Source organism: Aythya fuligula, chromosome 1 (assembly GCF_009819795.1).
Source record: "Aythya fuligula isolate bAytFul2 chromosome 1, bAytFul2.pri, whole genome shotgun sequence".
NCBI lineage: Eukaryota > Metazoa > Chordata > Aves > Anseriformes > Anatidae > Aythya > Aythya fuligula.
The window spans coordinates 2,391,738-2,409,178 of record NC_045559.1 but is presented as its reverse complement, the minus strand read 5'-3'; positions in this window follow the sequence as shown (position 1 = coordinate 2,409,178).

Sequence of the window (17,441 nt, the reverse complement as noted above, 5' to 3'; positions counted from 1 at the left end):
TCTCTTTCATCTTTCCTCAAGGGGGGAGCTGTTACATGTTGGGATGTATTTGGTTTTCAGATGTTTTTATTAACCCTTACATTTTTTGAGGATAGCCGGGAGCAGGACCAGAGACTTGCCCCCCCCCCTTTTTTTGTTTTATAAGCATGGATTCTCTTTCTATTAAAAAGAATAGTGTCCACAAAGCTTAAATGTCACCAAGCGCAGCGGGTTTATAGTGACATCAAAGGCTTGAATATACACACGGGCAAGCTCCCCTGGAGTTTATCAGTGCAAATCAAAACAGTCTCCACTCGGCTGGTAATCTGTGGCTTGTAAGTGATACTCAAATCCAATTTATTAAAAACACATTAGTTTTTCAAGCACACCGGATTCCTGATTAATTTCCAGCACCGTGGGTTATTTAATGCTGTAGGTTTCATTGTCATTTTTGATTTTCCACAGAGTGCCTGATTGATAGAAGCTATTGTGAGCCTGTTCTTTGAGCACATTGTTCTTGTCAAATAACAATACAAATCTTATTGATGAAAAGTCAGTGTGTCTTTTATATATGGCAAAATCATCATGCAAGCTCTGGGACCATGTGCTGAGCATATGCACAAATGAATGAAGGATGGTAAATTACGCCAGGAAAGTTTAATATTGTAGAGGAGTTGCCATGCCAGTTGAATAGCTGAATTCAGCTGGTGTAACGCACCCCAGCAATCCATGACTCAGATGTTAATCAGTGCTAGATGCTCTTTTTATTTTTATGCTGCTGCTGAATGTTGCAAAATCAAGTGTCTTGTACCAAGAGTGCAAATCAATTTTAAATTAAATTAGCCTTTTGTTTGGAGGGCACTTGGGATTTGTTTGGGTTTTGATAGCTGCCCCTAGCAATGGCTTTTTAAATTGCAGGTGGCAGAGGTGAAAATAAACCCTCCCTCCTGGTCTTCTGGCTCATCCCTCTGCCCCCTGTAGGATTGCACCTTGCACAAAACAATCCCTGGGCACCCCAAGGACCCAAACTCTTCCCATGTGCTCTTCCCTCTGCACTGAGGTGCCTCAAGTGAAGGGAGAGCAAATTGCATCTTGCAGGAGCAGTAAGACCCTCGAGCATGAAAAGCAGAACTGACAGTGGCTCTGTGTTTCTGTCAAAGTCACCTCACCACTCCTGGGCTGTGACACTGATTTAGCTCGTCCAGCTGCAGATGTAAAGGTCAGGCAAGCTGGAAGTGGAGCTGTAGTCCTAGAGGAAGAGGTTTCTCCCATACAGAGTGCTGATGCTTTTCACAGGAGGGGAAGTTACCTATGGATATCAATGCACACTTTCCCAGGTCTGTCAGCTAATGATGTCCTACAAGCTACAGAAGTATTTTCCTTTTTAATATATATCCTTTACCTTATCCTATATATATCCTTTAGGGATAAACACCGATGTATTGTTGAAAAGTAGGTAGTAAACTTTATGTCAGTAAAAATGGGCAGTCAGCCATTGACACTGTCAGGTTAGTCCTAGAGCAGGTACGGGGTCTATTTACCTCTTCCTCAGCCAGGTCTCTCACCCAGGTTAAAAATCTGTAGAAGGATTATTTCTGTTTTCAAATCAAATTCCAGAAGCTCTGCTCAAGCATTTGTTCTTGTCAAGAGCAATGGGTTCACACAAACAGACATGCAAACACAATTCAGTTTTCCATCCCCACTCTTGCAGGCTCATCTTTCTCCTGGCTTTGCTCATGAACTTTTGTGGATGTTTCTGCTAAGCAAAAGTCTAGAGTCCTTCAAATAAATCCAGTCCTAGCCTTTTATATGAGCCTCAGGTTCATCATTCTTACCTTTTTACCAACCTATCGCTCTGGCAAGCAAACTGTCCTTTCTTGAGGCAATGCCAAAAAGATTGTACCATGCTGAAGGAGTTGCTGGAAGCACTTGGCACCAGGAGATCCTCTGCACTATGGAGCAGTGTCAGCTTTGTGCACAGGGAACTGCAGCCAGCAGCCCCAAGATAACTTCCAGAAGCAACTGTATGGAGATCACTGGAGAAAACGTGATTTAGATGAGGATGAGGAAACTGAGAGATCGACTAACATTGCTTTCCAAAAATGAACAGAAAGAGAGAGAGAAGAGGAAATCTTTCCTTAAATGTGGCATGTTTTAGACCTGAGCAATTTATTAGAGGTTTTAGCACTTGCCATGGCCTCTCTCTGTTTATCTGCCTCGGCCTGAGGTTTGTTCATGTCAGAGACCACCTTGCTGGCTGAGTTAGGAAAGAAGAGCCGAAACCTGTCATAGCCAAATAGACAACAATGACCTCATGGGATGATGCTGCCAAAGTTATTTTATCAGCTAATAAAAGGAAGGAACAATTTGTCTGATTTCTATGAGCGGATCTATCTCAGCTTGACTTTTGGCAGTTCCTACTTTCTGACCCCCAAGACCCAAGATGAAGCTTTCTTGGCCCACCAAGCTACCCATGGAGGTGACAAAAAAATCTATTACCTCCACTGCTGTCAGCCAGGGCAGGCTTGTGTTTTGGAGCTGAAAAGCAAGGTTTGCTTCCTTGCTGCTTGGGTATGCGAGGGATTTACTGCATCTATTTGACAAACATGGGTTTGTTAGGAGGACGTCTGACTCAGAATAAGAAAAATGGCTGGAGCAGCACACTACCCGTGGAAGAAAATGGCTTAAACTTCATCAGCTACAAGTCAGCATCCTTGACTCCAGACTCAGCTCCTGCATGCAGATTCTGAACTTTCCCTTATGAATCACCCCCTTTCCACAGTTGCTTTAAGCTTTGACATGAAGTTGTATAAATCTCCTGCTAAAGTCCGTGATTTTCCCAGTGCTGGTAAAGGAAGAACATTAATTACCTGAAATTGTCTCTGCTCCACCGAGGCACAGCATTTGCCTACAGCATAGCTGATTTTCTGGTATGAAAGCAATTCCAGCAGATGCCTTCCTTCCCTCTTTACTACTACCTGTGCTTCTCAAAAAATCCCCCCTGCATCCCCTAGCATGCAATCCCCTAAATTCTAGATTAATCAAGATATAAATTACACTGCTGAGAGAGAAAAATCTCCGTGTCTTGGAAAAAAAAACCACCCTCGCCAGTGTGCTGCAGTCCAGTGCTTAGGCTTCGACAGGCATGCAGTGAACTAAGACCCAACAGATTGCCTCCTTTTAAACTGAGACACAGCAATGCATCAAACATGCAAATCTGCTCTGTTGCTGCAGCTCCTTTCTAGGATATTTGCCCAAGGGAGCTCAGCAGCTGTCTGCCAGAGCCTTTGATAGTTTTAGCACAGAAAATCTATTATTCATCCCCACACACGCACACCGAACCAAGGATTAATTTAGCTTCAAAGTTGAGCAAGGATATTCCAGTGCTATTCTAAACAACAGAGGAATCGCCAGCTGAAAGAAGAGGGAATGGGCAGGGGCAGCTTTTAGAAGAGGCAAAGCTTGATGTCTGCTAGTGCTGTGCCACTTCCCACTGGATTGACGTCTTCCCAACAAGCTGTTGATGCAAGTGTGCTGACTACCCTTTGTTACTGGAGATGCTCTCTCCTTCCAACCCTCTCTGGATATGTCTCCTCTTGATATCCCCAAGCCTTTTGCATGTTTTCTCACTCAAGGCACCTTCAGGAGTACCTTAGTCCCTTAGAAATGCATCTTCACACCAACACAACTGCAGTGCTCTCCATCCAGATGCAGGTTTAGGTGCAGGGCTTGTATCTACAATCTTACACACTCCATGGCCAGTCTATGTGAGTATCTCAACATTAACTCATTTTTTCAGACTGGTTCCTTTCATTATTACCTCCATTTTACAAACAGACACCAGTGAAACAAGAAATCGAAGAGTCACAGAACAGTTGAGGTTGAAAGGGACCTCAGGAGGTCATCAGACCCAACCCTGGTATCTGAAGTAAAGAGGTGTCATTGGAAGTCTTTGGCTGAGCGGATGCCTACATCCCTATGTCCTCGGTCAAATTGACATGAGGGCTTCTACAGGGTTGCACAACACTTTGTTTTTTCATTTTGCAGTACCCTTATTTAGCCTGCCCTATCACACAGCTTCCCATATGCCCCTTGTTGTCTTACTCTATTTGAGTGGTGGGAGGTGTGGCACATACAAGTGGGAAAAAGTGAGCTGGGACATGAGAGAAAAAGGTTGTGTGAGAGAGGGACACTTGTAGAACTACCTGAAAGTGCTTTTTCTTGGAGCTGGGAAGATGAAGGAGAAGGGTGGTGGAGCAGAGCTCCCTCCTGGTTAGAGCCATTTTCCATCTGAGCCATGGGAGTTTTTTGGCTAACAGAGATGAAACGGCCAATACCCATCATGCTGATGTCCCCAAATAATATCTCAAATAATCAATGTTCACAGCATGCTTAGGCCTCAAGAAGGCACTTTGAGGACACAGCACTTCAGGAGACCATGAGAATCTCATAGCACAAATGAGAATAAATTTAAAAAGGCTGTGTGGGGTCCTCTACACTGGGGTCCTTCCTAAACGGGACAGATGAGGCTGGTATCTCTCAGTAAAAGCTTTTTGACATTCTGATGCATCCTTTTTAATTTATCAATAAAACCCTATTTATTTGATCATCTGAATTTCCCTGAAATCCTGATTTCCCCAGAGCATCTTGATAAGAGTACAAAACTAGACAAGGAAAAAAAAAAAAAAAAAAAGGAGAACGCACCATTTTTTCTCTCTTTAATGAGTTCATTTGCTGGCGTTCAACTCACAGATTTGCTATTAATGTTAAATTAGCTAGTGAAATTAACTAATTATGTAAAATGTGTACAATACTCTCCATTTGGGACAATTGGCAAAGAAAGGCTACTCAGCTAAACTGGTGAAGAACTACTTTTCGGACCAAATGGACTAGAAATACTGGCAATATTCAGATCACTCAGTGTCCTCCATCTTGCATCCCAATGAATATGTGGTTCTGAGGGAGCTGGATTCATATGTCATATATTTCTATATTCTTAATGCACTTGGCTACAGGTCATGCATATGTCTGCATCTACTTTGTACATTTAAGTAAATGTCAGAGTCCCTGTTAGTCCAGCAGCACGAGGGACATCTGGACTCTCCTGATTCTGCCACCACTCGGTGGCCCAAACCTGTGAAAGTCCTTGTGATGTTTTTATGTTTCTGCTGCCCTTGGTATCGATGTTTTCTATTTAGACTGCCAGCTGCTCAAGGCTGGGCATGCAACTCTCTTTAGGGGACATCAGCACAGTGTGATGATACGAAGATGCTGAAATGAGCCCTTGGGAAGCTAGAAACCAGTCCAAGAAGAACACCAGTTGATCAGGGACAACTGGTAAACCTAATTAGCTCTGCAGAAAAAGGTCATTTAGAGCCAAAGTATGTTTACCTGCCTTCACTGTGGCATTTAGATACCTGTATCTTACTCAACAGCATGGAAATCAGCATCTTACCTAAGTGCCAGGCTACTATACAAGCACCAGTGTATGCTGGGCACCCACAAATCTGATGTCCTGAAGATTTTGAGTGGCTCACTTGAAGCTCACGACTTCAAAAACTGTGGACTGGCATAAATGTGATGTATACAGGAGAAATAGGTCTCCTAACACTAAAACAACTGCTTCTGAAAAGGGCAAAAAGTGCTCACAGAGTAGCAGAAAGGGGTTTTCAGCTTAGGCAAGCATAGCCAAAAGCAAGTCAATGTAACTCCTGGAGTTAACAAGCTGTAATGACTCACTGTATCCCTCTGTGTCTTTTGCATTCAGGGATGATACAGAACTTTGTTTGACTGGCATTTGTTGACATTTTAGCATAAATTTACACTTTCTCAAGTCTGTGAAAGCCAGAAAATCTCATTAAAAAACGATATTGATACACCGTTGTGCCACCTTGCTCAGGATGCAAATTCAGTTTCTCCTTGTTGCCGTACCCTGTTGAGCAAACATATGTCATGGCCTTTGAATATGAAACCGGCAGATGTCTAATTGACCTGAATAAATTTCCAGCATATACCAGAATGGGTCAATGAAGGTCTTAGAATCCCTCTCCCCCCCAGTTCTAATCAAAACTAATGAGATGAACAAGTGAATGCAGAGATGAGTTACGTGGCACAGAAATGCAGGGAAGATTCGTATCTAGAACCACAGGCAATTAATTCAAACGTGGTTTTCTCTTCTGAAGCTCCAGAAAACTTTGCTTGGTTGCGTGGCAGGGAAGAGGCTGAAACAGAGCCATGTGAGCAGAGCCAAGAAGTTGTCCAGGTGGATCCCATCCCAGCAAAGGAATGAAAGATTTTTCTCTTACCTGTCAAAGAAGAAGGTACTGGAGGTAGACTCGTCATGAAATGAAGTTCCATCAAATATTTTATCCAGAAAGCCACTAAACCCTGCAGAACAGAAGCCTTCTGCTAGTAATGAGCCGTCTGCACTTGGGGGAAAGAAGAACCAGACATAACCCAAATGTGGTCGTCAGACTCTGGCTTCCTCTTGCAACCTCCAAACACGAATGTGTCCTCACAGCCCAGAAGACCTCCGAATCCAGATGTAGCTGGAATGTACATTGAAACATTTATAAAAGCAGCTCTGTCTTGTCAAACCTCAATACCAAACACAGGAAAATTAATGATGCAGTCATGTGAGGGAGGAACTGGATCCTGTGTGTGTGAGTAGAGATGGGTGAAGGCAACACACGTATTTTCAGTTGCATTGTTGGGAATGAGGGAAGGGAGAACCACTCAGTGTTTTCCCATTGTATTTATTTATTCCATCCTTAGGTCCAGCCCTGGGAGGCTGGTGGGATGCACAGTCCCAGCTCTTGGCAGGCTGAGCCTTGTGGTAAAACAGTGAGTGCAACAGCTCGGTGGCTTTAAGGGTTCACCAAAGGTGGATGTCTTGGTAGCCAGTCATCAGCTCTTCCATAAAACACTTATAGCATAAGACAGGAACATTTAAAAAAAAAAAAAAAAAAAAAAAAAAAAACAAGCTTTGAGAGCATGGGCCTGGGGTTTTCACCAGCTTTTCACCACCTCTCACTACCTACACCCATGAGTGCACCCAATTCAGCCAAGGCCGATGTTTCTTCTTGGTACAGCAATACCCAGCTGTGTTGGCAGTGCAGAGCACAAAGCTGGACAAACTCCGAACACGTTTTCTGCTTGCCTTGAATAACTTAGTTTCCTTGGTAGCTGAAGAGACAACTCTGGACTTTCTGAAGGTCTTTGTGTGTGAGAATCAACTTATGTGTGATGCTGTAAAGACTCAGAGAGAAGGAAGAGAGTAAATATTCAGTTTATGACACAGATAACGGGCAGAAGATAAATGAGACCGGTGTACAGCGGGCTATGGGAATTCAGAGCATGGTGTGTGCTAGACAAGGAGGTACTGCAAAGGGCAACGCTCTTGTTAACACACCCCTGACACCATGGGGCTGAATTTTGCTACAGCTGGTGAGGTCTACAAGGAAATAGTGACAGAGCTCAGCAAACTCTGCATAGCTTTCATGCATGAATCTCACAAAAAATAGGAGTTTCCACTTGATGATTTTAGTTGCCAAGACTTTTTGTTGTTGGTGGTGGTTTTTATTTATTTATTTGTTTGTTTATTATGAAACCAGGCTGACCTGAATAAGTAGTTAGCATTTTATTTCTTTTTGTGCATCCAACATTTGTGGACCACGGCCCTCATACCAAACCTTAACCACCATGTAAATTCACAGTGCCAGATTGGTCATAACTAAACCATTAAACTTCTGAAGCATTTATTGTTTGGGTACAGTGCACCTTCCCAGCAAGAGTGAAGTCCAGTTCCCAAGAAATGAGCAGGTAATTCAAACAAAAATAGGAGAAACTGGAGAAAGAAGTGCTTGGGCAGTATAGGTTCCTGCTTCAGAGCCCATAAGGCATCAGCACTCAAGAAATGTGGGGTGGATCCTGAAGATGTCCCTCGCAACTGAAATCAGAGTATTCTCTGTAAATTCACAGCTTCTGCCAAATTTTATCAGGTTGAAGTGGAGCTAAATTTACCATTTCATCAGTTTTTCTTTCAGATGTGGGGTCCTGTGATTTAAGCAACCCAACGCACCGCAAGGTGAAATGTCCTCTGAGCCTGCTGGGAAAGTCTGCATCAACTTTTGACCACAAAATTTTGGAGCTGCCATGTAAGGTGAGTATGCCCCTGGGAGATTTAACCACGTCCTTTTTGTCACGGCTTCCAAAGCAGAAAGAAAAATTGGCCGACTGACAGAAATCTGCCAGGTTTGATCAGGGAGCCACGAGCTGAGAGATGGCAAAGCACATAAATGGGGGTGTTTTCTGTTTCCTGTATTATTGCTGCATTAGAAGTGTCAATCCAACACAGGAACTCAGAAAGCAGAGAGACAGCACATTCAGATTTAGCAAAGCCCATTACAGCTACAAAGGCTCAGGAGAGATGTCCCAGCAAGCCAGTGATGTAATAACTACAAGAAAATGTATTTTCAAAAAGATAGGCCCTTAGCTAAACTGTATGCACCAGGGGATCTCTCTGCAGAAAGCCTCAGTTATTACTTTCTTAAAATCCTTATTACATTTCCAGCTCTATAAAAACTGAGTAATTACTGTCTTCAATTACCTCTCGGCGCCAACTCGATTAATGTCCTTTATGCCGCTTGCTTTTAGAACTGTTGGAAAGAAAAGATGATCTGGGTCAACTCTATAAATGGTCCTTCCAACGTCTTGTTCGCTGAGAAGTTGGGACTTGAGTTTTCAGAGAAATGTCATCACTTGATTGCTCTCAGAAGGTGTAATGGATGGACAGAGGGAGCTGGACATCCAATACGGGGGTCCAAAACTGTGATGAGATGCCAGTGGGTCAGCCGTGCAAGGTGGTTTGTTCTCTCTCTCCTGTTCAAATGCCCTTGCTCTAAACCTCTGAGATCTAGGCTAGAGAGATGGCACTAAGTGGGAGGATCAATGGTTGTCTGCGCTGGCTTTAATAATTAAAGCTATTGAGCCATTATGTCTTGGATCAACAAACAGGGCTAACAGGTCACTCTTCCCAGCCTTGTAAATTGATTATTTTTCAACAGACAATATTAGGGTCAGGGAGCTTGACCGACCTGCCTCCCAGGTCTTGGTATAAACAACAGCTGATTGGGACCATCTGGTCATGACTGGGCTCTGGCCATTCATTATTCTCTGCAGGAAAATACTGCTCCATCAGAAGAGAGCAGAGTGTCAGCACTGAGCTTTCATTCCCCTTGAGGTCTCTGCTCCACGGAATGGGGCAGTGTGTAGGATTTGTGGCTCATGGAGTTGTTCCCAACCTCTTAGGACTCAGGATCTGATATTTCTTTATAATCTTAAATGTTGTCTTCTGGGTATCCTTCATTTTGGGAACTGTGCGCTGCAAATAGCGGGGCAAAATTCTCTAAAACTTTATCAACCTTTGGTCTCCTGCTTCAGTGCCCAATGGTGATTTACTGAAAAAAACAGGAATTTTTTTGAATGGCCTGGAAAGGGGTGGGATGAAAGAGGACCATGGCTGCTCCACCAGCACCAGGGATGCTCCTAAATGACTCAATCTATCCAAAACAAAACAAAACAAAACACTGCAATGTGGCCACCTGCCCCATGGAGCTCCTTTCCTAGCCCCATTGATATTTGGCTGGTTGCTGGGAGGAAAGCTGAGCCAAACACCTAAAAAAGCAAAAGATGAAGCCACCTGGAGGGCTGCCAGCTCCCTCCCTCAGCACCGTAGCAGTGATCCATGAACCACTTCCAGGATCCAGCTTAGGTCTTCCCCTCAAACTGCAGACTTCCTTCTTCCTTGTAAAATCAGCCAAGCAATTATCCTGCTTTCCCGATCCAAGCTCTTTCTTGGGGGCACATCACTTCTCCAAGGGTTTCCATGCTGCTGGCTCCAGAGTCCCATGAGGACCATGTGTCTGTCCTCCACACACAAAAGCCTCCAGCTAAGGATCCCACTGCTTTATGCCAGCTGATTTTTGGAGTCATCTGGGTCAAGATTTGAAAAAAATAAATAAAATAAAATAATATAAAATAATAAAAATAAAACAAAACAAAACAAAACAAAACAAGAAGCTGCTCAGCTCCTGTAACGCCTATCTCCAGTAGAATAATTGCAGGGGTTCTGCATGTACTAACCACTGCAATTTTTGCTGTGTCTCAGGCAGGCTTTGCAGCTGGCACTGCAGCACTCACACTGTGGATGCTGCCCTATTCTCTGTCCCCGGGATAGCTTTTAAAGCTCGTACAGGCATACCTACATGGTCTGCAGCCACTCTCTGATTACAGCATCGATGTTTCCATTATAATACAGGCCTTCGAGACACATTCCCAAAAACCTGTGCCCTCCTCCTGCCCGTTTCCGTGTGGCAGCAGAAGGTAAGCCTAACAAGTGCTTTGCAGCCACCGAGGATTAAAGTTGCTTTGTAATGCCACATCCAGATATGAGCTGCCAAAGGTCTTCTTTGCATAAAGGATTTTCAAGCAGAGACAATCTGAAATTTGCTCCTTGCGGTACAGTCAAACAATCCCCAGCAGAATATTATTCAGCGCTTGGGTTTCGTCGCGTTATAATTTCACCTGTCTGTATTTTGATGGTCGTTTCCTGGTGTTTAACTCACAGCTCCCTGGTGCATTGGCAATGCTCTCATTCCTTCGTCAGCCCCCCAGTGCAACTTTCCGAAATCAAAGCTTTCCTCGCTCCTCCTTCTCGGCCTGAATTTCCTCTCTTTCCCTTTGATACCTGCATGGGTTTGGAGCACGGGAATTTTACATGCCAGGTCTCGACTTTCTTGTTCATTCGTTTTGCTTGTTTTGACAGAGGACCCTTGTGAAAGTGTATTCTGCTGTCTTTCTGCTCTCCCAGGTAGCACAGGCAGGGTGGCACCTTCACTACCAGGGATGTCAGCCTGGCATTTTTTGCTGCAGAGAGAGAAAAAAAAAAAAAAAGTCTATTTTTTCCACATATTGCAAAGTCAAATAGAAAAGAGCTGTTGTAAAGGAAAAGCTTGGGTACATAACAAGCGTGTTTGTGTTCTTTCCCTGCTGATCCTTAATAGTGCAGGTGGCATTAGTCCCTTCCCCAGCCCCAGCACCAGAGCTGCTGCCATGTGCACAGCCCAGGCGTGCACTTCTCAGTCACCCAGCCCCAAGGGGTTCACCTAAATTCCTGGCCTGAGCGTTCAATCAGCTCCTCGGGTGGGTTTTACAATTCAAAAAACATCAGCCTGGGAGTGAAGAGAGAATCTTTCCTTCTCCTGAGCCCTCACAGACTTCAGTCTGGAGTTGGATGTTCCCCAGGAGAGGAAGGGTTTGAAGCACTGCTCCAGGCGAGGCAGGGATGAGCGCCCTGACCCCTGTGCTACCACAGGAGACTACTTCTCTCTTTGACAGGGATTCAAGCAGTCAGCAGCCAACCTATGTGGTCATCTATATGCGTGTTGGATGGGTAAAGGGTAACTCAACATGAGATTTTTTTAAGCGAGAGACGGAAAATTCCTTCACCCTGGGTGACAGCAAGGGCGGTGAGGAGATCTGCTGGGATAAAAATGCTTCTGGACTGCAAAATGAAAACTTCATGTATTGAGGGATAGTTACTGGTGGAAATTTAGGCTCCGTACCTGCAAGGATTTTGAAGGTGAGATTTTTCCTGCATCCCCAAGGGCCATCATTGTGCCTGAAGTCATACAGGGAGAACATGCAGAGGAGAGAGCAGGATCCGTATCACCAGAGGTCGCAGGTGTGTGCCAGCCTCCCTGCCCCACTTACCCTGCTGCTGGCTTGGTGATCCTGGAGACCCCAGGGCATTTGCTGCATTCACTGCTCATTCCCAGCACAGGGAGAGCTGAGCACCTGAGAGTGGCCTGGAAAGACAGGGAAAGGAAAAAACAAAGGAAAAAGCCTCTGGATTTGGTTTTCATTCTGCAGCATGTTGATTTATATTTCGAGCTGGGTATAAGATGGTCATAGATATTCTTGCCCCTTCTTGCCTCCATGACAGCAAAGGAATGTTGTCTTTGTAAGCACTGAAGGCAGAAATATATCGAGGAATATATCTACCCCTGTGGCTTTTCCTGCCGTCACATCCCGGAGATTTCTGGACTCACTGAACCAAAACCACTTCAGACAAATGGTTTCTTACTGAAAAGGCAGCAGCAGTTTTCCAAAGGTTCCCAAAATTTACTGAGCTTGTAATGACAGCAGCCAGTTGCTGAGACTGTGATTGAGCAATCAAGATGTTCATAACCCAAGGTTATGCACTTATTGCTTTTTTCCCTTGGAAAAATGAAAGTTGGTATTTGTTATACTATACCTTCTCCCATTCCTTTTTACCTTGAAGAGAAAAGCACACCAACAAAGGTTGTTCAGTGTCCTGGTCTTTTCAACTCTCTTCTTATCGTAAGCCTGAATCCATTCCACGCTCTGTCTCTGGTTTGTGTCATCCCCTGCAAGCCCACAGGCATGGTTGGGCTCTCCCTGGAAGGGCTCCCAGAACAGATTTGCCATGGGGACACCTTACTAGGAACAAGGGGAACTGTAGAAGAGTGCAAACCTGGCCTGAATGCTTCTTCTCATCATGGCTCTCAGCAAGACATGCAGGTCCTGGACCTGTGGATAAACCACAGAGAAATTCATAGCCAGATTTGTCAAGTCACGTGCATTGCTTGCAAGATGCAAAGAGTTCGCCTCCTGCACTCTGTTCATCCAAAGCCAGGTCTGTATTTCATGAAGGTGTAGCATAATCCCCATTTTTTGTGAATATCCGGGACACCAGAAGGGGTTGTTGCATGCTGGCGCAGTGACATAGAGAATGTGAGCACCATTGGGTGAACCCAACATTTCGTCTGCAATATCCTTCACATCACACGGCCTCAGATTGCACGGTGCAAGTAGGCACAGGGGCAGAAGGTGGCTGAGAGGTCTGGAGACCTTCTGGCAAAGTCAGATAACCCCCAGCAGGTCGTTGTGAGTGGTGGGGCAGTGCCCAGTGTGAGTTACACAAGAAGTTGGATGAGGTCATCCCGGTGTTCGCCTCTCACCTTAAGAGCAAAACCAATGTAAATCCCATAATTTACATTTCAGCCTCCACTGAGGTGTGCTTTATTCCCCCAGTTAATTATATTACATAAATCTGCACTATACCAAGGCGGCCTCTGCCCTGATGAGTTTATAATTTAAAAAGATGAGGCACGTGAGTTTGAGAAGGAAAAGGAGATAGCACAGAAATGTGCAGCCAATGATCTGTAAATCTGAATTGTGACACTACAATTCTAAAAATATCGGTGGTGTTTAGTGGATGGGATTAGTAAAACATAAAGATGAAGGAAGAGAGGACACAACAGAAGATGAGCTGGGGAAGAATAGGGAATGGAGGGTTGTGTGACAAGTGAAAAAAGAGCAAAAGAAGCAGCTGAATGGGAGTCTTCAGCACTTGTGACAGATAGCTATTAGTTGTGCTGGCCTAATTTTTCACCAGATCCCTGGAGCTGGCTACTCCTTGAAATGTTTTTCTTCTCCAAAGCCATAAAAATAGGAGGAAAAGGTATCCCATGGATGGTTGGCCTTGCCTTTCCTTAAGGGAAATTGTCAAAAAAACAACACCATTCCCACCGATACCATGTTTAAAGAAGGGATGATAAAGTGTTTTTTTTTTTTGTTGTTGTTGTTGTTGTTTTGTTTTGTCTTGTTTTGTTTTTAGTTTGTTTTTGCTTTACATTTCACTTTATAGATGTATAATAGATTGCACTCCATTTTTGAGCAAATACTAAATGAGTATTTAGTATTGCATTGCCAGTCTTTAAATGGGAATTGCAAAACCTTCCTGCATCGTTCAGAAATCACATAGTTATACCACCATCTCTAGGAACTTTTCTGGTGCTTAAATTTCTGTGGCTTAAACCAAGCAACATTATAAAGCAAACCTCCAAGAGAACCATCATTTTTATTTTGCAAAGGCCACCTGTACCACATTTCTGTAAGGTTACGGGCTGGCTCTACTCTGCTGACATCTCTTAATCCATTGTCAGGTCTTCTGGTGGCTGTGAGAGCATTCAATAAACACTGAAAACTGCAGCGATCTTCCATCCTAACCTGTCTGTCTCAAGCCCTGCACCAGTGGTGATGGAGCTGTGGGGTTCATCTGCAAGTATCTGTCTTGCTGATTTTGTCCTTCTTGCTGACAATAACAGCAAAAATTAAAGACATCTATCTTCAGCCTTATTCAGTGCCCGCATAACAGGGCTGTACAATAAAGTTGATTTAAGTCTGTTCCCATAGATTTGGTGCTTCAGTTAGCTCTTTATCACGGTGCTTTCAAAGCTGCAGTGGCTGTAGCTCACTGAGCATCCTCTTTCCCTGACTACCCACCAGCACCTCACGACAAGGCATATTCTGGAGTTATCGCTACAGATAACTCACAGACTGGTTGCTATTGAACAGCTTCCAGTCTGAATTTTGGAGCTGCTGGATGGATATGGCCAAAGATTTCGGTTTTGTCCAGCCTGAGATTCGGGTTGGTGACCACTTCTGGGCTCCCCTTGGCCACCAAATGGGAGTAATTCAGAGGGATGGCATCACGGGTCAGGGTGACAAAACCGACAGGAGCTGACCGGCTCCATTGAAGGAAGCATGGAGTGTGCATGGCCAAAAAACACAGCAGCACATCTGGAGCAGGCTGCTGCTCTGGTACGGTGGTATTACAAGGCAGAAAACCTGCAGTTTTTTTCTCTTAAAGGACCTCTCCAAAAGCAACTGTTTTTCTCTCTAATATTTTGTCTCAGGATAAGGTCAAACACTGGGCACACTCAGATTTTGGCCATGCACAGCACTGTTTAAAGCCCTTACAGTGGCACCAACTCCCTGAAATGTCCTTCAACTTGGCCACCCTTCAACCGTGTTGTGCTGCAGACTGAGTCTAGATCATTCTGATTCCTTCTTCTCCTTGGCAGCAAAACTTTAAGACTGTAAGGTAAATGGGGCTTTTTGTTGTTTGCTTGATTTTAGTACCACTGGGTCAGAGCTTCTTCTGTAAAACGGGGATTATGATGTTTGCCAGTGATATATTTACTTTGTCAAAAGTGCTATAGAAGTACAACAACTGTCATATTATCCTTCTCTTATATCACTTCATAGTAAATTAAATTTGAGGCCAAAAGGACTGTTCAGCTGCTGAAAGTTATGCCCCATTTTCTGCAAGGGAAGCCTCGAAATTGGATGTCTGATGTCTCATTTTGGAAGGATTGATACCACTGCTGCTTTTCTTGAAAATACAAGTGCGTTGCTGGTACTGGGAGTTTTACTTACTTCAGTTCAAATTTTTGTTGTTTCTCTTGCCTGCAGCTGCTAGTTACACAAAGCAGAAAATATCCAAAGCTGCATTCAGTAGGATGAAATACTTCTGTGAGCAGTGGAATTTATGAAATCTTATCTCCAATGGGTTTGTATGCTTGTCTGGCTACAGTTTAATAAGGTGGAGAGCTGATCTAAGTTTTTTTTTCTTGGGTTGAGGGATTTGTTACCTCTCCATCCCACGTGAATTTGCTGGAGAACAGCAGCTAAGCATGTCGTTCCACCTCAGTGTAGGCAGGGACTTTCATTTCTGTCTGGGCACATATTTTCTCCAAAACTGTAGAAACTTAACAGCTCATTTATAACCTGAGGCAAGGGTTGACACACAACAGATCCAAAAGTCATTATGTGGAGACTGATGGTCAGACAGACGTGGTGAACTTACAGAGCTGGGTCAAAATAAGGAGCTCATGGGTAGGCTTTAAGAACTCTCTAAAGAAAAGATGGGGGAAAAAGGCAAAATTAAGAATGACAGAGTCAGGACATGTTGCTTTTCATATTTTTTACACACTCAAGTTTTCCATAGTTCCAAATGAAGATGAGGCTTAAAGATTTGAGTTTCAACCAAGCATTACGCAGCTTGCTGTCATTCACAGTATAAAGAGAGGGAGGCTGAAGATTTCTAATCTGGAAGATAGCTGAGGACCACGGGATGCCAGACATCAAATGGGAGGATTGTCTGAGCAGTAAGAGGGAAGGCACCACCAGGTAAGTCATGTCTAGGCTTCCTAAGCCAAGATTTGGGGCACCTACAGTACCCAGTAATGGTGGAAAACCTGAATTCATTCTACATTTATTGTCACTGCCAGAAAATTGTCTATTTGAATAAAGTTATCGTGGAAAAGTATAAATGGGCTTTGCTGAGAAGGCCATGGAGCATATTCAAGCTCTTGGAAGGTGAATGCACATGATGGGGCTCAAGTTTCATAGGAATTTGTAACTTTTAACTGTGTTAAGGCATAACTAGGTAAGAAAGCTGGTTTACCACCTTGCAATGTATTGTTTCTCAGGGAATGATATCAATTAACAAAGCAAGCCACAAAATTAATAACAAAAAAAGATTATTCCGTATTCAGTTACAGGGTTTCTGTCCCCACCTCATTCTGGTCAGGTCTGAAACTGAAACAAGGCACCAACTGCATGAGCAAACTGTCAAATTGTCTGCTTCAGTCTTGTCTCTCTGTATGATTACAGACTGTACAATTGCAAAACCAGCATTCCCTTAGTGAAGATAAATCAAATAAAGAGGAAAACATAAACCCCAATAATCTGTTTTTTAAGTTTACAGAACGAGAACAGCTCATCTTCTTCTTTCACAGTGTGTTACCTGCATATGAAGAGAAATACCTCACACTTCTGCTCTGATTTCTTCCAAGGACTGCATTGCCACAGGTTCTGTGGCTTTGACACTGGAAAAGCAGCAGTACTTTTCCACTTAGCTTAATCTTAGTTACTATTTTTTCCCGCAGCAGCAGTACACAGTGCAAATTGGGAAATGTCAGGAGGCAAAAAAAAACAATAAGGAGGCATTTGAATCATATCTCTGCCTTGATTCCCAGCATTAAGCCAGGCGATGACTTCTCCTGCCCCATGGGTTGCTTACTTCTTATTCACAAGCCAAGACAGAAGGGATTGATGGCAGCTACGTGCTGGGATGAGATACAGATTGTTGTCATATAAAAAAAAAATAAATAAAATAACCCGAAACACCTTTAGCTCAGACTTACATAGTGGTAAATAGGAATAACAAGGTCATTCAGACAAATGACTAACTGTAGAGCCAAATCCTGTTGTTTCAGCACACTTTTTTTTTTTTTTTTTTTTTTCAGTTCTTACTCACGCAGATTTGTAAAGACTGCTAAAGCTTCAGAAGAAAAAATAGAATTAAATATCTTGCAAGGAGTGGGGGTCTGGGGCCTAATTCTTTGACCATGGACCAATTTCAGTGTAATGCAGCTGGTGTCCGGGTGACAAACTCTGCAAGAAGAGGAAATATATTTTATTAAACTGACTGATGTATGCCAACTGAATTATGCTTGCTTTATAAAAGTACAATTGCTCCTACAGACTTAGATGGAAACTCTGGCCTTCACTCTGCTCCCATTTACACT